General features: G+C 41.4%; 1 protein-coding gene across 1 annotated transcript in view; it reads right to left on the bottom strand.

Moving 5' to 3' along the window:
* LOC116666325 (protocadherin Fat 3-like) overlaps window positions 1-22,173 on the bottom strand; it is a 278,718-nt gene extending 256,545 nt beyond the window's left edge. Inside the window, exons 1-2 of the mRNA XM_032488368.1 lie at window positions 22,138-22,173; window positions 18,047-18,121 (exon numbers count right to left, since the gene is read on the bottom strand). The gene's annotated coding sequence lies outside the window, so the exon portion shown is untranslated. The remainder of the gene's footprint in view (window positions 1-18,046; window positions 18,122-22,137) is intronic.
* Window positions 22,174-22,865: the final 692 nt, after the last annotated feature.

The raw sequence follows: 22,865 nt of genomic DNA, 5'->3' as shown, positions 1-22,865 counted from the left end.
GACAAGTGATAAATGCTGGAGAGGGTGTGGAGTGTTACAGGGAGCCCTTCTGCACTGCTGATGGGAATGTAATTTGGTGCAGCCACTATGGAAAACAGTATGGAGAGTTTCCCTAAAAAGCTAAAAATAGACTTACCATATGATCTAGCAATCTCACTCCTGGGCATATATCTAGAGAAAACTAATTTGAAAAGATACAGGCACCTCAATGTTTATAGCAGCACTATTTACAACAGCCAAGACATGGAAGTAACCTAAATGTCCATTGACAGAGATTGGATAAAGAAGATGTGATGTATGTATATTTACAATGGAATACTACTCAGTCATTAAAAAGAATGAAATAATGTCATTTGCAGCAACATGGGTGGACCTAGAAATTATCATACTAAGTGAAGTCAGACAGAGAAAGACAAGTATCACATGATATCATTTATATGTGGAATCTGAAAAAAATGAGACATGAACTTTTTACAAAACAGAAACAGACTCACAGACACAGAAAACAAACTTACGGTTACCAAAAGGGAAAGGTGGGGGAGGGATAAATTAGGGGTTTGGGTTTAGCAGATACAACCTACTATACATAAAACAGATAAACAACAAAGTCCTACTATATACCAGAGTCATCTCTATATTTAATACCTTGTAATAGCCTATAATGAAAAAGAATATGTGTGTGTGTCTCTCTATATATATGTGTATATATACATATATAAAACTGAATCACTATGCTGTATACCAGAAACTAACACAACATTGTAAATCAACTATACTTCAATACAAAAATAAACAATGAAACTTAACATGTTTATATGTTATAAATAAACAAACAAAAGACAAGAGAGTCCAAGTATTTTACAACAGAGAGGCTTCTTCAAAGAAGTCAACCACAATACAGACTCCAAGTTCCCAGCCAATGTTCACCGATGCCTAACAACTAGTAATGCTTGGTAGGGAGAAAGCGTTCTCTTTTATAGAAGAAACTGGAAAATCACTCCCTTCTGATTTGCAAGGAACGGTCAGAGAACCTCAAGCTACCAACAGAGAGGTACCCTAGGTGTCTGTATCCTTTCTTTATGCTTCTGCCAGAGGGGAAAAATAAGGAGTGAAAATGGGTGGTGAATTGCCTTCGCAGTCACAGAAGAGGGACATCATGCCAGGTGAGGGCAGAAGCAGACAAAAAAGTAAGAATTGGGGAGCCCCACAAAGATCAAAGGAAGACAATTTCAGGGCTCAGCCACATGGAAGAGGAGGCAGGTCTCCCTGTTGTGGCAAGAGCTTCCTCCTCTCCCCCCATCACCTTACGTGACTTCAAGGTCAGCCCCACTAACCTAACCAACATACTCTGCTCAATCCCTCAATTCTATTTCAGAACATAATTCCACAATCACACCCCAGGCTTCCATCATTCCCCGGAATTGTCACATCTCTGAAATCACTAAGAAATCCCAACGTCTCTAATAATTTCCAATCCTCTTCAACCCCCTTTCGTTTCCCTCTGAACTTGCTCTTTATCTTCACCAAGACTTCAACCTCTGACAAAGGTATTACTTTTGGTCTCATTTCCTTCTCGACTTCGTTTTCCTTAATAATCCCATTTACAGGCATCTTAAATCCTATCACTTCATGCCTTTCTGACCAATATCTCTTGCCCACCTACAATTCTGAATTACCCCCCATCTTTAGATTTTCTAAATTTCCCAGGCTGCTATAGACAACAGGAAAGTTCCAAATAACAGGATGACATGTGCACACTCATGAATGAGTGTCCACCTCAGCAGAGTCCTCAGTGCTGCTTTGTAAACTTGCTACTTACCTCTGCTATACTCCCTGCCTCACTGCTGACTCCAAACCATGGCCAACTTCCTTAAAATCCCAACTTTCCCCACAATCTCTTCACTCTAGCGTGGCTTCCAATCTTTCCAAGGAAACAAAGGCTATGGGTTGGGAAGTATCTTACTTTCCCTTCTCGGGATGGAGTGATCCTCACTAATCTCGTCTTAGAGGGAGTATTTCCTTTCTCCAGTCCAGGGCAATCCCTGCAGGCTGCCTGAATCCCATCCCACTCTGTTTCCTTTGAGAAATGTTCTCCATTAATGATCTCTTCTGTCTTACATTTTCATCTGCTCCCTTTTCAGTACCTGCTGCACAACTTGCAGGGCACCATTTTCTGAGGATACCATACATTTGCAGCCCAGGCTCCTGTTTCTACTGGTCCTTTCCTCTCTGCCTATAAACATACTTGTTTTCCTCTTATCTTTAAAAAAACTCTTGGACCCAATTTTCTCCTTAAGCTTAGCCCCAATCCCCTCCTTTCCTTCGCTGCCAAATTTCTTGAAAGAGTATTCAAAATGTGCTGCCTCCACCTCTTCCTTGTTTTAGCCCACCGCCAGCTGGCAGGCATCCCTCCCCACCACTCTATTCAAACTACTCAGTCAGCAGTGGTCATTACATCCTAACTGCCAAATCCAAAGGCCTCTTTCAGCATTCATCCACTCCGGCATCCTTAATTGCCCTGAGACAATAGATGAGGGTGATTTGGCTTTCATTCTTGAAAATCTCTGATTCTTTGGCTTGGGGGATACCCTCCTCCCCTGGGTCTTCCACCACTGCTAAATCACTCTTCTTCTGCTTCCTTTTCTTCTGCCCAATTTTTAAACCTGGATGTCCTCAACTCTCATCTTTTTACACCCTAGAGCAGCAGCTGGAAACTGAGGCTGGCCCATGGGCCAAACTGGGTCAGTATCCTGGTTTTTGTAAATAATGTTTTATTGAAACATAGCCAAACTCCACTTATTTACATACCACCTGTGGCTGCTTTCAAGCTGCAAGGGCAAAGTTGAGCTGTCCTAAGAGACAGGACAGCCTACAAAGCCTAAAATATCTACTGTCTGGTCCTTTACAAAAACATTCACAGATCCCTCTCTAGAGAGTCCACACAGTGGCTCCCAAAGTGTGGTGTCAGATGAGCAGCACTGACGTAAATGGAAACTTCTTGGGTAAACGGTCCTGGAGCCCCCAGCTCAAACTTATGCAACTACAAATTGTGGAGTGGGGCACAGGAATCTATGTGCTACAAACCCTCCCAGTGATTCTGATGCTTACTACAGTTTAAGGACCTTAGGTCTACACAGTGACCCTGGGCAATCTCCAGGGCTTCAAGTCCCACCCATGCATGTGGTGACTCTTGAATCAAGCTCTACTGTGTCTAAGTATTTTCAATGAACTCCCAAATATTCCCTCCTGGAGTCTCATTCAGTCATTCAACAAACCTTTTCTCAACACCTTCTATAGGATGAGCTGTGATCTGTGCGGGAGTTGGGCGGACAGATAAAAATATGTTTCATGCGATATTTGGGATATACTTATTCTAAAGACTTGCGGGTTACTCAAATTGAAATTCAAATTTAACTGGTAATCTATATTTTTATTTACTCCATCTAGCAATCCTGCACAGGGGCTATAAAGTGAATATGAAATCGTTTTTACCCAAGAGTAGAACAGATTTCAGTCAGGGAGCCGATGATATAAACAGTACAAAACAATATGATTATCTCAAACTCTCACATTTCAAAAATCTCCCTCCCCTCTTCCTATGTCAGTTAATAGCTGCAAGGTCTTTTTGGGCTAAGCTACTTCAAAGGCCTCTTCTAAATATCCCCCCAAAGAGGTTCTGACCCCAGAGTTGAGGGAAAAGTTGTAAGGCAGAGAGAAGCAGTCTAACCACGGGTGTGCATAAGAAAATGTTGTCATATGAATCGTAAGGGAATGATAAGAAAGGCATTATATACACTTGGCTGCTCATTTCTTTAAACTCTGATCCTTATCAATCGTTATACATAATGAGCAGTAACATGGTTGATATTTACTATTTTAAGGCATTTTAATAAAGATTGGATCCATAGTTTTAAAAAATGATACCCAGTGAAAAGTTCACGGTTTGGAATCTGGATCTAAAATTAAAGTCCTTGGCTTATAGTTCAAACCACAAACCAAAGCCTGGTGGCTCATCTGGTAGCATTTTACCCTATTAGCATGCCCAGGATCCAGGAAGAACTCTTTAACTTTGGGTTTGCAAACACAGATGACAATAGTGAGTGTGGAACATTCTATTAACCAGCATCCTTTGCAATAAGAAAGTCGATTTCTGATTTTGGGGGGTAATTTTTCTAATGTGGTCTTTTCCCTTAATTTTGTAAGTGCTTTTCCATGTCATTAACATGTTTAATACAAGATAATTTGGAGAATTCAGAGCAGCACAAAAGAAAATAAAAACCCCTTGTTTTTCTCGTTAAAAAAAAAGTTAATTTCTAAAACAATGGATGCAAAACATTTGACCTACTAATTTTTTTTTTAATTTTGACAGTTTTCTACTTAGGAAAAAAGACAATTTCTTAAAACACAGCCATGCAAATTTTTTTTTTTTTAATCAGGGCTTCCAGCAAAGAACATTTCCATCTAACTCTGAGCAAACTCATTTTTAAAACTTTCTCCCAAAGCCCCAGAAGAAAATTTACCGTTATGATAATTCACCCAGGCCTGAAAGCATCCCATTAAATCATCTGGGCTAATGAAAACAATGACAGCAGAGACAAACGATATTCAGACTTTATCTCATTTGCGCTACATTCTCCTTCACTTTGTCTCCTTTTTTTATTTTATCCAATAATGGTTGATTTCAATTCAACAGGTTGCACATTCAACATTTGATTTAGGTGGAAATATTAAGGCCATAGAAAAGGGGTGGCTTCCAGGCACCAAAATAATCTACAAATCAAATGTAATTATTCCTGGATTTCAAATTGGTAGCATTGTTTCCGTAAATCAAAATTTACAACTCATGGCAGGGATCCCCAAAATGGTGGAGTAGGAGGACACGGTGCTCACCCTCTCCCATGAATACAACAACAACTACATCTACGTACAGAACAATTCGCACAAAATACCTACTGAACTTTGGCAGAATATCTCCTACATCTGAGATACAAGGAGAAACTTCACAAAACCAGATAAACAAGTTTCTACTGTATAGTACAGAGAACTACATTCAATACCTTTTAGTAACCTATAATGAAAAAGAATATGAAAACGAATATATATATGTATATATCTGACTGAAACATTATGCTGTACACCAGAAACTGACACAACATTGTAAACTGACTACACTTCAATTAAAAAAAGAAAAAGAAAAAACAAATTTACAACTCACAAATTCTATTTCTTTCTTTACAAAGTAATAACTTATAGGGCTTCTTTACATGAAAAGATTTAAGCACAATTAAAAAAAAAAAAAACCTCTGAAAATGACATACTCAGTTTCTTAGAACACAACTACTAAATAAAGCAAGACTTCCTTCTAGTCATTCCTTGAAAACATAAGATTTGCCGGGACAGATCAGGAGCATCAGGTTGAGGAACTTGACTCAAGTGTTAGTTATTGGGTACCTGACTACCCTCAGCTCCTGTATCAGGATGTTCCAGCACTGAACGGGGTGCCCTGCTTTCAGAGTGTCCATAAGATGCAGATCAGAAACCAACTTCCAGGTGAGTTCAGAGAAAATACTTCCACGTCAGAACCAGTAGAGCCGAGTCCCTGCAGCAACACCAGGCTCTGTCCCTTGACAGTTACTGGCAGGACTCATCTTATCCCCATATCTTAAGTTCCTTGAGGTCAAGAACACTGTTGTATTTATCTTCTTGACCCTCCAAGCTCCCAGCAAGATGCACAGTATAACAGGGTGGCCATGAATGTATATGATCCAGTAAAGGAGAAGAGGTGGGAAACCATGGAGAAGGGTGGCTCTAAGCTTTCACTCTCAAGTGACTGGCCCTTAAAATACTGTTTCACTATTTTAACTACTAGTAGTTTTCTACCGTCCCTGATCAAAATCATGAAGGAATAAGGCTGCTCTCAGCAGAATTCAAGATAACCTGTCATTATTAGATGTCTGAGCAGTCAGTCCTTCATGCCAGGAGGCAGTCAGATATGACACTTTGAAAGGTACTTGTTTATAAAAGGCCAAAGTAGCTTCTTCTTTTTTTTTTTTTTTTTTTTTTTTTGCATTTGATTCAATACCTTAAGCTAAAGACACCTTTTTAATCCATGAAAAGGGACAATCATCATTCTGGAATTCTCCATGTAAAACACAAGAGTTGTTCAAATCACCTCTCTCATCAGTGTCATCACCCTAATTCCTAAAATGTAGGGGACCCTGGTGTAAGATGAACATCCTTCTCCCCCGTGCCTAAGCCTTCTTACATCAAGTGTAAGGTGTGCTTTCTTGGAGTTAGCAGTTATTTTAGCCAAAACCTCAGAACTACTTTTGTGTCTCGACAGCTCCGTCTCTGCTGTGTATAAAGAAAATCCACTACACTGAAACAATCACGAAGAGAAAAATTACTTAACGAATCAACCACCTAAAATACGACAGTTGCTCAAACTGCACAAGGCTCATTCAAAACTGGAATTATAAGAGAAATGGATCATACTTTTATAATCATATTTTTAAATAGAACCTAGCATATTACTGAATTAAAAACACCCTTTAACCAAACAAATGAAACACCAGCAATAATCCGCACTTATTAAAGGTAGTTGATTCTTCCTGAATTAAAATCAGATTCCACCACTTTGGGTAACTACTTAACTATTAATCAGATTAGATCAAATTTGAACTGCTGATGATTAATTTTAAAATAAGTATTATATGAACATTTACCAGCCCAGACACACATTCTTCTACGGAATATTTGCAAAAAAAAAACCAAAACTTGTCACAGATGCAAGTGAATAAAACATCTAAAAATATAGTATTTAGCAATGATAAAAATACTTGAGACAGCAAAGGAAACATCACAAATGAGCTTTCCCAATACTGTCTTGGCATACAAATAAGTGTCTCCTGCAAATATGAGTACTGGATTTCCTGAGAGACCCACAGCCTGAGAAGCAGAGAGAGGATGCAAAGAGGTCCCTAAAATGAAAACGTGCACCAAAGAAGGCGCTGTTGAACTCAGCAGCCTGGAGTAGCAGATTCAAAGCCAACAAAGAGTTAAACACCTAGGCTAGCTCAGTAATGAATGCTTAGTAAGTTTGGCCAGGGAATATCAAGTAGATACCAGGGCTAGAGCAACTGCTAAAGGGATGACCTCCTTGAATCTCATTTGCATAGCAATGAGATGTCACAAAGGCATTAAGTCTGAAACCGCAATGCTGTTTCTAATCCATGCTTTATTTTGTTGTGACATTAAGCAAACTGCTTTTTAAAGTAAAACAGAAATGATTCCAGCAATGCAAGGCTGGGGATTGGGGGGGGAGGGGAGCAAGGATGGATTATGAAACAGACTGGAAAACAGCTACGTAAAGAGCTACTGAGTCGCTCTGTAAGCAAAACCAGCTGAAAAGAACAATAAAATAATAACTTTCAGGGATACTTCCAAACCAGGTAAGATCTGGCTTTTGTCAACTGATATTATGTTACTTGGGCCAAGAATAATGCATGTCTACTCACAACAGACAAAACAATATGTCAATAAAATGAGCCAAACTCTCTCCAAGTGTATCTGTTACAGCCTTAGGCTGTTGCCTGTAATGATGCAAAAACCTTCAATTACAGTTTGGGGTTTGTTTTTGTTTTGTCTTAGTTTGTTTTAAGGAATTGTGCTTGCAAGTATTATTATCATTAGCTACTACTTAGGGAGATTGAGGGCTTTTTAGTCTACCACTGAGGAATGCAACTTCTTTTTAATACACTGTATTAAATTACATATACAGCCAAGACTGCAAAAGAAGCAACGGAAAAAAAAAACAAACACAAAAAACCCAGCATTGAAATCAAGCTTTTGTGTTAAAGCCATTACAAATGGAAAAAGGCATTCAACAAAATCTTGAATATTCAAGCTCTACCTATACTTAAAAAAAAAAATCCAAACTTCAAATGTCACAACTTCGTTTCTCTCTCTGTCTTATGTAGCAAATTCAAAACCAGTCACAGTGCAATTAAATGAAAATAAAACCAAAAAACCTCCTCCACGATGCCTTAAACATGTGACTGATCCATTGTTTCACGGCAGTAATTACCAAAGAACATAAAGATTTGTACTCACTTCTGTCATAAACTCAGGCAAAATGAAAGCGAAGTTTAGCTGCCTATTCCTCAAATCCCCGAACCACATTTCCAAAGGCATAAAAAACAACTCTCTTACTTTGTGATTTTTGACAGCACCTCAAGTTATTCACCAGACCATAGGAATCTACTTCGGGCAATGAAATTAATATTTCAGTGAGTCTTCGTCCATGAAACAGGAAGTCTTTTAGTAATGACCTTGGACTGAATAATAAGAAAGGCAAGAAGAGCAGGGTCCCAAGCCAGAGGGTAATTGTGATTCAAAGACTCTTTTATGCAAATAAGACCCCTCATCAAGCTAATGTGATTTCCTACATTTTATCTTCTGTCTTTTTATTTACATTCAGCTGAGAAGTCCCAATCAGAAAATAGCCTAGTTCTAGCTCCTTGATCCAGCCTATCCTGTGCAAGTACAGTCACAGATAACTGCAGGACAGTCACTGGGAATCCAATAGCCCAACTCCCTGGAGTAAAACGACATGAACTCAGACCATCCCAACAATTCTGAAGTGAGTTCTGGCAAGCGGTAAATGACCCATGAAGGTGGCAATAACCCACATTGATGGGCACTGGTTACTTTTTCTATTTCCTTTTGTGATGCCTTAGCCTGGAAAAGTAATTTCCAGGAAGGTACCTCTGTATTCTCCCCCAGGACCCTCCGGAGGTACTCAATTTGCTTCCCACTGACCTGGGTTGCATATTTAAGTTTTAGAAAACCAAACCAGATTTGCCATGCACTGGCAAGTGTTTTCAGGGATACTGTAGTCTAGAGAAGCCAGGAAGCTTCCACGGATCACTAGAGGGTCTCTGTAACTATGAGTAAAGCTGAGGACAGGCCAGGGACTCAGAACTCCACTAAGGAGAGAAATAGCTGATGGCAGAGCAGAGGGGGAAGGAGCACAGATTGTAAAGTGGGATCAAGCCGAGTTGGAATCCCGACCCTGACACCTCCTGAAGCGTGACACCCTGAGCAAGGCACTTACCAGCTCTGGGCTTCAATTTCTTCATCTGTAAAGTGGAGAAAATAACAGTACCCGCCTCACAGAGAGGCTGGGGATAACTGAGATAATATACATAAATCTCTTATCAATGTTAGTTGTTGGAAACAAATGCAAAAACGAGTGAAAAACTGTACATGGTAAAGTTCTAAACAAATGTAGGCTACTATCATTTATAATATCAGTATTTCCTTTTTCATAGTCTTCTACCAATTCAACACCTGAGGGCCAGCGAGACATTTGGGAGTGTTCTGCTTTTCAAGGATTCTTTATCCATATTTTCCTTTTGTCAAGTTTCTCTTATCAGTGTTATCATCCACCCAGTAAAACTAGGATCAGATGCCACGTGGAAATAACCCATTAATCATATGCATAGTAATTGTCATTGTCATCATCATTATTATTCAAATAATGCAAGGAAGTATGGTTTTGTGCCTGCTTCTTGAACTTGGTTTAACAGCAGTGACATTAATGGTACTTAAAGCTCCTGGATAAACAAGATGAAATCATGGGAGTTCTGGCGCCTTCCCCATCTCTCACAGCCCAGGCCGCTGCAAATAAGCATGCGATCTCAATAAAAAATTACACTTGAGATAGGATCAAAATTTCAAGATAAATTCCCCAGTCTCTCTATCAACCAAATTTCCACCTCTGATTCTCTCTTCATGGAAATTCCAGAGGAGTCCCAGAGGATACCCTTGGAGCAACTTTTAGGTAGGTCAATTTTAATTAAAAATCGGAGGGAGAAAATTTAAGTACTTTAATAACTAAGTAATGTAAAATATTTTTCTCACATGGAACCAAACGCATTATGGAACAGATTGGAAAATTCATGTAATTATTTTTGTAGAAAAATACCCAGCCTTCAAAGAAATCTGACTGATGCTGTGGCCTATCCGTGGGCTGTACCACTAAGCATTCATAGTATGAGACCACCCTCCTCTTCTGGTCTGGGGACTCATGTGGCTACATGAGAAGCCCTGGTTGTCAACAAGAGCTGTAGGTTCAAATGCTGATCCTGCCAATTCATCTCTGTGACCTCAGTTCAATTCCTAACCATGTCTCTGTCACCTGTGAAATAATGACGCTCACAGCCAGCTCCTAGAACACAAGTGATGCTGGAACAAAAGTATATGCAAAGAGCCTGACGCAGTAGACACTCAATAAATCTTAGCCATTTTCCACTCCCACACCCTATCCCCCTTTTCCTACTTGTTATTCAGGATCTCAGAAGATAACGACACTTGGAACTCCACCAAATGACACCTATAAGTTCTCTCCAAGATGCTACATCTTTCTAGCATCCAAAACCTATACAACATCGCATTCATTCATCCATCCAGCAAATAGTCACTAAGCATCTGTCTTGTGGCAGGCACTGCCTGTGACTGAAAAGGCTCAGGAGGCAAGAAACATGTGCAAATATACTATTCCAGGTCCTCATTTCAGAGATGAAGTATTTTTCATGCCATCAAATGGCTTCTCAGCTGGGGGAAGGAGGGAAGCAATGACAAAGCATGCTGAGATCCCAGGTAATTCCAGTGTAGTTTAATGCTCTCACCAGTGTTCACTAGGATACTGAGGTCCCAATTTAGTTCTAATCAGGGATATTAATAATAACCAAAAGCTACAAGTGAGGTCCAGAAAAAGAAATGAAAAGCCCTCAGCCCCAAAGAAGGCTTCCAGATGAAACAAACACCAAGAAGAAACTGCTGGGATCTGGTCATCCGTACTTGGTCTACACAGCCTGCCCGTTTACCCTCTGTCCAGTTCAGTGGTAACAGCGACCACACCATTCAGACTCAGCACTCACAGACTGCTTCAGCCTGCCCAGAAATCTGCATGGAAGCAAAGGATCAAAATGCCTTTTCATCTAAAGAACTGTGAATTAACTCTCTGCCTTTTTAATTGCTCTCAATTACTTTCCCACTATTTATAAAGATTTTTTTTGCATAACAAAATCCAACTCTAATCAATATATGCAGTATATCCCAGCTGATTAGTGCAGTTCTTACCCCACCGTGATGCTGGAGTTGTGCCAGCCTTACCTAGCACACAATTAAACGTCTGGTAGTGTCTGCTGCTACCCAGCAGGCCTCACCAGCTAATAGGGAAAAACGGGATTCACAGTTGCCTCTCCCAGCTCTTAAGTACCCTCACTCCCTCCCGTCTGTTTATAGACTTTACGAAGTATGCCTAAAGAATTAAAGGCCTTGAACCATCACACAAACCTAAAAGGCACAGGAGCATAAGGAAAGGATCTCCAAAGTCTAACTTATCTCCTCATGTCAGTAAATCCTTCCAGAAATATCAGTCTTCCCACCCTCATTCCAATACTGCACTAAGAGCACATTCTAAGAACAGAAAAGACTCAGCTATCAGACTCACCTAAATCCAATATTATGAATTATGTTCAGTGTACCTTCAAGCCAATTTTCAATAAACACAAATCACTTAATAAGAAATTAAGAGCATTACACATTTCTCATGCTCCCATGGATTCAGTGTTAATGAGATTTTGTTTGTTAAGCTCACCAAATGACAAAGTGTCTAAAAGACAGACACAGCCTTTTCCAATTTCCATTCATTCAAGAAATCGTTATTGAACATTTTTTGTAATATGACATTCCCAAGACGCACACTGATTTTACCTGCCTGCCCTTCAAATAATGCTTCTGTGCGGTGCAGTTGCAAAAAAGTATTTGGCACTTCGTAAGACTTGCTTTTAATCTGCTCTATTACTGACTGCCAGGTAACTCTGTGCATTCACTGATGCACACACAAGCTCTACTGTGTGCCAGACACTGTAAATTCAGCCCTTAAGGCAGGACTCTCTTGCCCACAATGGTCAGAACTGGGTAAGCCCGTACCCCTGGGAACCTCCGTGTCTCAGTACCCACTGGAAAAATGTGCTGACTGCAATTCAGTGTAATAAGAGTTACAGCAAAGGTGTTTACAAATAATTTCATTTTAAAATATAAATTTAAAAGGCTTCAAATTTTCTTGTCAGAACATTCTTACATATGTATTTAATGCTTTCCTGGGAAGAAAATACTCAGCACTGAGACGTGCTCCCACTTCCCAGGAGATTTCACCTTTGCCTGTAAACATCAGACTCCATGTGTATGTACCATTAGGTACGTAATGCCTCTATCAGGACCTCCTGGAAAATAAAGCAGTGCTACTGAAAGGTGACAAGCATTTGGATGTACCCGACATGCCTTGTTGGTGTCTTTACCACACTCACTGAGAACTTCCAGTAAAGATCCACAGCTTTGACAGATCAGCCAACCAAGAACCTGGATGTATGTGCCTGGAAGATCCTTCCTTCAACTAGGAAATGTGGACCTCAAATATACCACAGTCATCCCTTGGTATCTGCAGGGGATTGGCTCCAGGGCCCTCCTCCTCGGATACCAAGACCCAAGGATGCTTACCTCCCTTATAGAAAATGGTGTAGTATTTGCATATCACCTACACAGCATCCTCCCAAATTCTTTAAATCCTCTCTAGATTACTCATAACACCTAATACAACGTAAATGCTGTGTAAATGGTTTTACATGCAACGTAAATGTCATGCAAACAGTTGCCAGCATGGCAAATTCAAATTTTGCTTTTTGAAACCATTTTGAAATATATATATATATATTTTTTTTTAAAATTTTTGATCCGTGGTTGGTTGAATCCGCAGATGCAGAACCCATGGATATGGAGGGCTGACTGTCTATCCCACCAGTCCCAGAAGCTTAAGGAAGTCTTAACAACTCAGGGATACTCTGCAATGTTTGGTCTTAGATGGTCCATTGTCAAAGTCGATGGTATCTTATTCAAGTTGAACATCAACACATAGGGTCATTCAGTTTTAACCATTAAACACTAGTAAGATCCAGCAGTGGTAAGAGTGGGGGATCAAAGATTGATGTTAGGCCACGGAGCCCAGGGAATGATGGTCTATAGAGGGTAAGAGACACCAACACAGGTGAGTTCATTACAAGGCAGATGGTATTAGGTACCATATAGTAACATAAACTCTAGTGGGCAACAGGGTGCAGAGATGTGAAAAAATAATACAGCCAGTAGGCGTGAAGGCAGAACTTTAGGATGGCCGAGGGATCCAACCAGTGACTACAGGAGTTGGGAGGTAGGGGGTTACAAAGGTGCCAAAAAGCACAAGGAGAACAAAAAAGGCAGGAGGAGTGATTGCAGGTAAGAAGCCTTGTGTGGTAAGTGACACTTCTCTGGATGTTCCAAAGGCTGGGAAGAGGACTGGTCCCACACAGCGTCTTCACAAAGGACCTAATATCATCAGCGCTGTAATCTGGGTTGGAATGGCCTGGCCCCACGGCCCAGAAATCCTCAAGCTGTAACATTTCTTCATCCTCTACAAAAGACCTTGACAGTTACAGCCTAACTCCAGGCCCCTCTCCCTCATTTAACTTCTTCTCTTCAAAGCAGGGCTAAGGGAGCAGGCCAACCTAACCTCCAGGGCATCACATATTTAAGAGGAAATATATTTCCCGTATGTGTACACTTGTGCCTCTCTTTAAGAAATCTGATACACAAAAATTTAAAGTTGAAGAACAGATAAATTAAGAAGAAACATAGTATTCTTTACTTTATAAAAGAAGGTGCCACAGGATCTGTTTAAATAGTGAGATTTCCCTAATTGAATGCAGTTAAAAATGTGATTTGCTTTAAAAAATGAGATTTATACTCACATTTAAAAACATATCTACTGTATAAGAGCAATCTAGGCTTATTCACTTTATTATAATAACTACTGATGAGCTGTAGAAAAGTAGCAAGTCTTATGAACCTGTATCTCCCTCTCTCTCTTTGGAGAGGAAGCATAATATGTTATTAATCCTACCGATTTAACAGAAATAGGGAGAGTATAAATTAAACAGACTGTGTGTACTGCTGAACACAACTTGGGAATCAAGTGATTAACGCAAATAATGACACATACAAAATGTGCACTTCCAAAGTAAAAGAAGATTATCTAATTACTGGATAATTCAAGGAGATCTAGGAGACTGATTTGGTGAAAGAGTATGTTTTTTTGTCTTACATTTCCCAGTCACCTGTTCAGATGGCATAATGTCCTCATTGTAGTTGTCGCTGTCTTCTGAACATAAATGGAAGGCATGCTGTCCCACTGTTAATGCAGGGACTTCCGAGTAGATGATGTTACTTCAACTCAACAAAAGAAGTCAGTGCCATCTTTCTGCCTTTGGGTCACACGTGCATTTGGTCAATTTTGGGGCCTATCTAGGTAAACATTAGCCAATTGAGAAAGCAAACTTCTGAAGGGTTGGGTACCACATTTGTTTTGTAAGCCCCATGCAAAATCGGCCCAAGGTAATAAGAGCACTTAATACATTTTTGCCAACAATGACATGGATTTGAAAAACCCAGCACAGGCCATCAGAAAGACTAACAATATAATGTGTACTTAGTTCTCCCAGACTGTGAATGATCTGCTGTGTCTACCGGAAAGATGGAATGCTAGATTACGGTTAACTGCTCCTAGCTGGAAAACATACCTCGGAAGACGAGGAATTAAGAAATCATCTAAAACTTGCTGTTCACATTCGTACCAGTACAGGAGGCAGCTACAATTTAAACTTTAAACAGGTAGTGACAAACCCTCAAGGATTAGGTGAACCGTGTTTCTCCCTCTTCTTCACTCGTTGTCAACGTTCCCAAGTTATTTCTTTACTAACTGCAGTATTTGCAAGTATTTATAACCATCGGATGGAGTTCAAAAAGAAATATATTCCACAATAAAGCTATTAAAAAAGCAAAGAATTTCCCCAATCTCCTGTACTACTGCCAAATTTTCCATGCCCACAATCTGGAGTAAAAAGGATTTATATCACTAGATGGTCAGCCATAAAGCTGCAAACGACACAGAGAAATGCAGATTTAAATATTAGGTAAATATATTACAGAGCTAATAGTATTAAGAAGAAATTAATCTCACAAACTACTTTATAACTGCTAGAACAAAAATTCCACTGTAATGATGTTATTTCCCAATCCTTGTTTTTCAGTGTTAGGGAGATGTTTTGGTGGCACTTCATAATCTTAGGAAATATCATGGACTCATTCCATGGGACCAGGCATCCACGGAAGAAGAAGCATCCTCCTCATCAGGTGCAAAGTCAAAGGGGAAAAAAAAAAGCGCACATCACTCAAGTCAAGAAGTGCAAAATGGCAAATGGTCAAGTTCCAACAGCTAAAAAGATCCAAGACATTATGAGCTTTTAATGAGTGAAACATGCCATGAGAAAGAGACCTTCTGTCAATAAATCCAAATCCTGGTTCACTAATTAACATCGAATACAGTGTCTGAATACACAGACACCAGACTTCAATATCTCTTAATTATATTCAATTCCAGGCATATTTTTCCATTTAACTGACATTCTGAAATGCCTTTACAGTCCTGTCAGGCAGGTACCAAACTCTCAAGGGAGATGACTACCCACTTCTGAATTCTGGTTCACCTGATTGACGTGGTTATTACGAAATTTTCTGTTTTGAAATGTGGGGAGGAGTCACACCCCACTTTCTGTTACTCCAGCAACACTCAAGTCGTCTGCATTTGGCCCACTTTCATGTGCACATCTCTTCATAGTGAGGCTCTCTACAGCCAGGCCAATCTGACGGGACTGTAGCTGCACGCTCCAGCCTGACACAGGATCCCACCACATGAGTACACAACGCACAGCTCAACCAATCACGGCACCACGGCCACCACTCAGCCACCACCTACAGCCAGAGAATGTTTAACCACAGTCTTTAAGACAGATTTTACATGCCCCAAATATTAATCACATACTTAGATTTTTAGGAATCAACAAAATGTAATTTGTAATAGATGCTCTAAGTTTCCAAAAAGACCAAGCAACGCCTTCTCCCAAGATATAGCCTCATTCTGCTCTTAAAGAAAACACACACACTCACTGTTTATTTGATAGAAAAAAATACAACATTTATACTGTCATTAAGGACATTTGTCACTAGAGTTAATCTGTATCATCTGTCATGCTTTCAGATATTTACAAGTGTTAAGTAATGTTCAATGATATTTAGTAGCACTAATAATTTGGAGTTTATTTCAAAATGTGAAACGTAATAGCTGCTCCAGCCTGCTCACTTTTTAACCTTCCATGGTACTGTAAAGGCTCTAATTTTTATCAGATTGTTTGGAATGTAATTTAGTTTAAGTCCTGAAGTTACAATGAAGCTTCCAGTTAACCTTTCAAAGCTATGCATCATTCACCAGCTGGGCTTATCTCTGACATCTCAGAAAAGAAAAGAAATAAACAATAACTGAAATAGCATTTGCAACTGCTTTGCAAAGTACAAGCATCAGCAAGTCACGATGAATGTCCAAGGTAAAGTTCTAACCTTTTCACCCACATTCTGAAAGCTACTGTTACTAGGCATACTATTGACTTGACTTTTTTTGAATGTTAAACAGCAAGCAACCTACTTGAATGCCAAATTCCTAAAGGACCGAACACCTCAAGGTTCGCTGAAGCTAATTCTGAGATTCCTAAGTGTCAGAGGAAAGCAGGAAACTAAGAATACGCCAGTGACATCAGACTCAGGGAATGAAGTTTCTTCCTAACACATGACAGAAGGAGCCTGCCAAATTTCATAGGTTCCTTCAACTTCCAACACGAAATAGTGCTGTGATTTTTTTTCCCTTAAGTGTACACATCTTTAGCCACAACTATAAGCTCCCTGAAGACATGATTCACTGTTTTGAGCACTGCATTAGACTTCTTTCTAAAAAAACAAAATCACAAATAAAAAGAACATGGAGCAAATATTGATGGATTACATGGAATTCATTCCCCGAATTCAGAATTACATTTAAAAAAAAAAAAAAAAGACCCCAAAGCAAGAGTACAATATAAAAGAAGGGAAGAATTTCTGTTCCTGAAGATGTTTGAAATCTTCCAAATTTCATTTACCAGCTCCTGAACCATACTAGGATTACTCATTGGAGAAGGCACCATGGCAAACTAGAGTCAAACTGAGGATGAATCCACAAAAGGCAAGAGAAGTAACGTTAACCACTGGCAAAACTGAGAACCAAAGAAATGCAGGAATATGGAAGCCAAGTGGTGAACCTTCCTTGCCACCTCTTTCAGGGCCAGTCCAGCTTAATTTCAACTCAGTTGCAGAGCCCCAGGGGTCACATTCACAGCAGGAGAATGCAGACTACTCATTCTTCATTTTCATTCAAATCCCCTGAGGTCTGGGAGATCTGGACAGGAGTGAACTCTAACTCCAGATTTGAGGACAGCCTTCGGAACAGTGTTCCTCAGCCTTTGGCTACCCACCAATACCTGCTGGGAGGCTTTAAAAGACAACAACACCTGGGTTCTATCCTCAAGGAATCTGATTTAAATGGTCTGAATGCAACTTGTGCATCAGTTATTTTAAAAGCCTTTAGGTGATGCTAAGGGGCCATCAAGGTTGAGAACTTCTACTAGAGGATCACTTTTAGGAGCTCTAGGTGGTGGGAGAAGCTGCTCAGAGTTGACTGTTGAATAATAACAGGTAGTGCCATAAATGACCCATTAAATTTTATGCAAAACAGCAAAAATGAATGATTCTTTAAAGGATCCCCTAAAAGGCAGCTCACTTGCACCAATACTTTTTAAATACTACCAACAGTCCACTAAAAAACCCCCAGGATTGATGATGTTACCAGCAGGAAGTCAGAGTGTGTGCATGCAGGGGAAGGAGGAGGTTATGTCTGTGCACCTGCATACTGGCTCCCAGACACATTAAAGATGCTTAAAGTTCCTCCTTGAAGTTGGGGATGGGGGAGATGGGGAGCCACACAAGATAATGGAGAAAAGGGCCTGAATAAATTCTGGTGTCTTACCAAAATACTGAGTAATATTCCAACAGCCTATTTGGCCTGTTCCATGAGTACGTTCTTCCAAAAAGGAGTACTGTCCTAAAGAAATGAAAGAATTGATTAATTTTGTACTGTCTTGCCTATATTAGTTTCACTAAGAATGACTCAATTGTATTATATTCACTTTATACTCCTCCTAAAAGATTTCTTCAGCTCATATTAATCTCTCCCTCCCCCTTTAGGACCCTGTTCAGTGGTATTCTTTTGCTGATTAATAAGTAAGTACATGTGTTGACTTTTAGTCTGCACATTTGGGTATCTCCCATCTTCCCAACAAAATAGTGAGCACACAGAAGCAAAGGATATATTTTAGTCTGACAAAGGATGTGTCTGAATCCCGTGTACTGCCTCGCAAAAGGAGGCAGGGTGAGTAAATATTACTAAAAATAAATTCAAATGAAATGGATTTCTTAAAGAGATAAAAGAAACAAAAACTAGGTTAAAAAAAAAAAAGCTTTACTTTTTTTTAAAGAAAAAAGTAACAGAAACAACTTTAAATTCCGACCTAACAGAATAAAAACAAAAGGTTAAATTTAAGATCTACTCGGGTGAGAGGTAACTAAACAAATCTCCTTTATTAATTAGAGGCTATAATCCACAATCCTGGAACCCTGAAAGACTGAAACAGGGAAATGCTAAAATCACTCAAGTATTCCTTTCAAGGTGCCATGTGTGACTTTTCTGTCCAGGCAAGGCGACACTCTCAGAAAGCATTTTCTAAAGAAAGACCATCTCCCAACTCTCCCCAGCCCTACTCTCAGGCCTGAATATTTATACATATCTATTCAGCAGAGGAAGTCACACACTTTGAGTATATGAACAGTTTCATCATTAAGTTTTGAAATCTGTTCTCCATTTTCCCTGATCATCATCATGCCAGTAAATCCATTTTCAAATTTTCATCCCTTCTACTTTAATACAAGAATATCTCAATCCTAAAATTGTGAAAATTAAGACTAACCGGGGAGTGTCATTCCAATCCAGAAGTACTAGAATGGTCATTTGTCACTGTTACATGTAATTGATAGCCTATTTTGGTAGACCAGAAACGGGCTCAAAGCCACTAGACAAGTGTCAAATATATTCTCAATAAATTCAATCTATGGCATTAAACTGAGTCTTTTGTGTTTTATTTCTTTAAGGCAAGCAAGCTTTCCTAATGTTATTCTTGGAAAGAAATGTGGGGGAAAGGAACAATGTAAACAAAGACAGAAAAAATTTTATTAAAGGAGTAGATACGCTTCAATCGACAGAAAAATCAGTAAGCTTGAGAAGACTGTAGAATCAAAGTGACTGGAACCCAGAAAAGATAAGTACTGTGGGGGTCTTTGCAGAGGAAGTCACCTAAGCCACAAATATTTATTTGGTGCCTATTAGGCACTGTGGTCATCCTCAAAGGGCATACTAAAAAACAGACCCAGCCCTCACAATGGGGTAAAAAGATGCTCATAATGACATATTCAACAACTAAAGATTGAAATGTAGCTCAGAAAATTTTATCAGTAAGTAAAGCAACCTACACAGGGGTTGTGTTTCTTCCTTTAATTTTTTAAGTCTCTGCACATCTGTGGAAATCAGGGGCTCTCTTATCTGCAGGAAGGGATTGGGTAAGAGACATGTCTTTCCCTCTATGTCTGTCAGGTCACTTCCTTTTCAATTATCAGTGTTTGTCACAATCTGCAAATGTCACAATTCATCAATGGTCCTTCCCCGGCAATCAAAGGAAATCAATCCGAATGGATGGCCCCACCTGATCCAATCAGATGATCCCTACTCAATGCTCTTGCAGAAGGAAAGAAAGTAGGAATGACCCACAGTGTAAGAAACCAGACATCACCAATATCATCTTTTCCTCTTGCCCCACAGGAAAAAGCCAACCCACAGTCAACCGGACAGAAGCCACACCCAACTCCACACACAGTAAAATAAAGCCACCCTGGTCCTATGCCCCTTACAAACTACAATTATAGCATAACAGCAGAACAGCCATGGGAAACACTCCTCAGACTAGCTGCTAATGACTAAATATCCTCTCCTTGGTGGTAATTGCCTACTTTGTTCTGTTTAACATAATTCATCAGCCAGATTAGAGCAGGTCATCCTGTAGCATATGAAGAAAGCAAGGCTGGTAACATAACCTGACACATCAAAACTGTTCTTGTGTGAGCAGCCTGAAGAGCTGCTGCTTTACAAAAAGCTGTGAGCTGGCAAAATAACCATATAGCATACAGGTCAGTGGGCAGCCGCTCTGTTTATTGCTACTCATTTCATTTTTGAGTAGCTCAGCACAACTGTAATTGCTAGTTAACAGACAGACTGGGTCCTGACTATTAAAAAAAAAAATCCCCCAAAATGACTCTGCCAGGAACCAGAATAAATACATTTGAAAAAGGAGAAGGGGGTAGGGGGTGGGGGAAGTGGGGGGCTTGATAACCAGTCTCTGGTCGACAAACACTGACTGTGAAAATCCTGCAGCTACAAGACATGGAGCCAGCCCAGCAGCTGACCGATTTCTGATCTCTGAGCCAGCTGCCTTTTATGTGAAGTTCTCTGTGTGGCTCTGATATGAAGACATTATAACTGGACAGTTCTGGGAACTTTCTCATCCCAGTTCACTGTGCACAGAAACTGGCCCCAGCACCATTCATTGTCAAAGTTCCAAAAAGGCAACAACAAGGATTCATGATTAAATATCAGCATGCTATTGAATTCTAAGACACAACTTTTCTCCTGGTTAACACGTTAAACACCCTCCCCCCAACTCCAACTCTAGGAGAAAAAAAGCACATCAAAGCGCTTAAGTTATTATGCATTTTTTGTCTTTGTCTCTTGGTGCCCTGATTTTCTTGGCTGTCCTTTATTCTCGCACTGCTCAACTGCTCCAATTTAGGAATAAGAACTCAAAAAAGAATAAAGAAAAGGAAAAGAAAAGAAAAGAAAAAAAAAAAAGAAAAGAGCCGTTGGCTCTGTGCAGTTTCCAGGATCCTGCAGAATCTCAACCTCTCCATCTCTTCTCCCCTCCTTCTCTCTCCAACATCCCCTCTCTTCCTTTCTTTCTCAGATTCAAATCTCCACGTCACAAACCAGAACATTATTCAAACGTTCGATAAACGTTAAGAGAAGTTCCATGCCGACCGGCAGAGGTGAAATCTGGGCTCTCTTTGATCGATACGGAGAAAAGGGCACCTCAGTCCTCAATTCCTAGATGGCGGGCTTTCCCATCCACCACCTGGACTTGCCGCCTGGATCAGGGGTAGAATCATTTGCAGCCTCTGGCCGGTTCTCAGTCTCTCTGCATTTATTTTAACTCAGCCCGGGAGCAATCAGAGAATCTAATCCTAGCAACAAAGCCAGGAGCACAAATCTACCGTGATGAACTGGTCGGCCTGCTCCCCCGCCCCCTTCCTCCCACCACCCCTGACTTGCCTTTGAAAAGACAACCGTTGGGGCCAGAAAATTAATATGTTCGAGGCTAGGAGAAAAGCAGCGGAATACAAGTGGCCAGGAGCGGTTTGGGTTTCGTTGTTTGTTTGTGTATCTTTTTAAACATAAAGGACCCACAAATGTGAACCCGAGCTAGTCAAGCTCCCCGTGGGAGCGGCGCACGGCCATAGGCGCTGCCCAGACGGCTCGCCCCCCGCCCCTCTCCCGCCTGGCTGGGGCCGGGGTGAGTGGGGGAGGTTCGCGCGGGTTTGTCTGACACTTGTAAATGGAACTGGGATCCAACTTGGAAAACAAACGCGCCAAAGTCTGGGGGCGGGGAAGAGCTGAAGACCCGGAGAGGAGGAGAAAAGACTCTTCCATCAGCGGCGCAATCCGCGTTTCCCTCCCTGGGTCCCGCCGGGGCAGCTGCAGGCTCGCCCGAAGCAGAAGCAGAGTCCCGGTCGGCGCGCGGCGGTGGGGAGACGGAGCTCGGGGCCGAAGCGGGTTGAGCCTGCCAGACGCCGCGAGCCACAGCCACCGACCGCCCACGCTCCAGGCCGCAGGCGCCTCACGCTGCCGGGAGCCCCTCCTGCCCACCTCCCCCCGCCCTCCACCCCCCGCCAACCGGCGACCTCGCCTGGTCCCTGCAGAGTTCCCTCCTTCTTCAAATCCTTTCCGGGATTCCCTTCCATTGCCAGGTTTGCCCGCATTATTACACGGAGCTGAAGCCGCAGGATGCCACCGCCAGCACACACATCCCGGGAGCGCCCTCCTTTCCTCTTGGCGCAGGCTACTGGAGAGGCTCCCTTAGCTCGCAGCCAAACTCCCGCCACCCTCGCATCCTTGCCCCAAGAGCGCCCCCGCCCATGAGAGCGGGATAGGGAAAAGTGAACAATAAAGTTGCTCTCCGCGAAGCCTAATCGTGGTCAACGTTTAACCACCTCGGAAAGCACACGCGACAAAAGTCAGCAGGAGAGGGGAGGGAGGAGCAGAGACCACAGCGCTGCTAAAAATACCCGGGCGCACCGCCTCGCGCAAGCCCGGGGGCCAGATGCACTTTAGCTCAGCGACCCCCACTGGCGGAATCCTGGCGCGCACCTTGCGCTGCGCGAAGACAGTCCCGGCCACCTCCGCCGCCTCCCGGCCCGCTCCCCTCAAACTCCCATCCTGGCCCTGCACCCACACTGGTCCCAGCAATGGGGGATACCCCGGCTTCGCCTGGGAAGGGGCCGTGAGCCTGGAGCTGGCGCGTCCTCGCATTCCCCAACCCAGGGAGAGCTGGAACGCACCCCCAGGACAGTCAGACCCGAGCGGCTTTCTTTTCAGAGACAAGCAACCTCCAAGCACGCCCGCCAAAATC

The sequence above is a fragment of the Camelus ferus genome, chromosome 10, assembly GCF_009834535.1.
Source record: "Camelus ferus isolate YT-003-E chromosome 10, BCGSAC_Cfer_1.0, whole genome shotgun sequence".
Classification (NCBI taxonomy): Eukaryota; Metazoa; Chordata; class Mammalia; order Artiodactyla; family Camelidae; genus Camelus; species Camelus ferus.
This window is presented reverse-complemented; position numbering and strand designations above follow the sequence as displayed.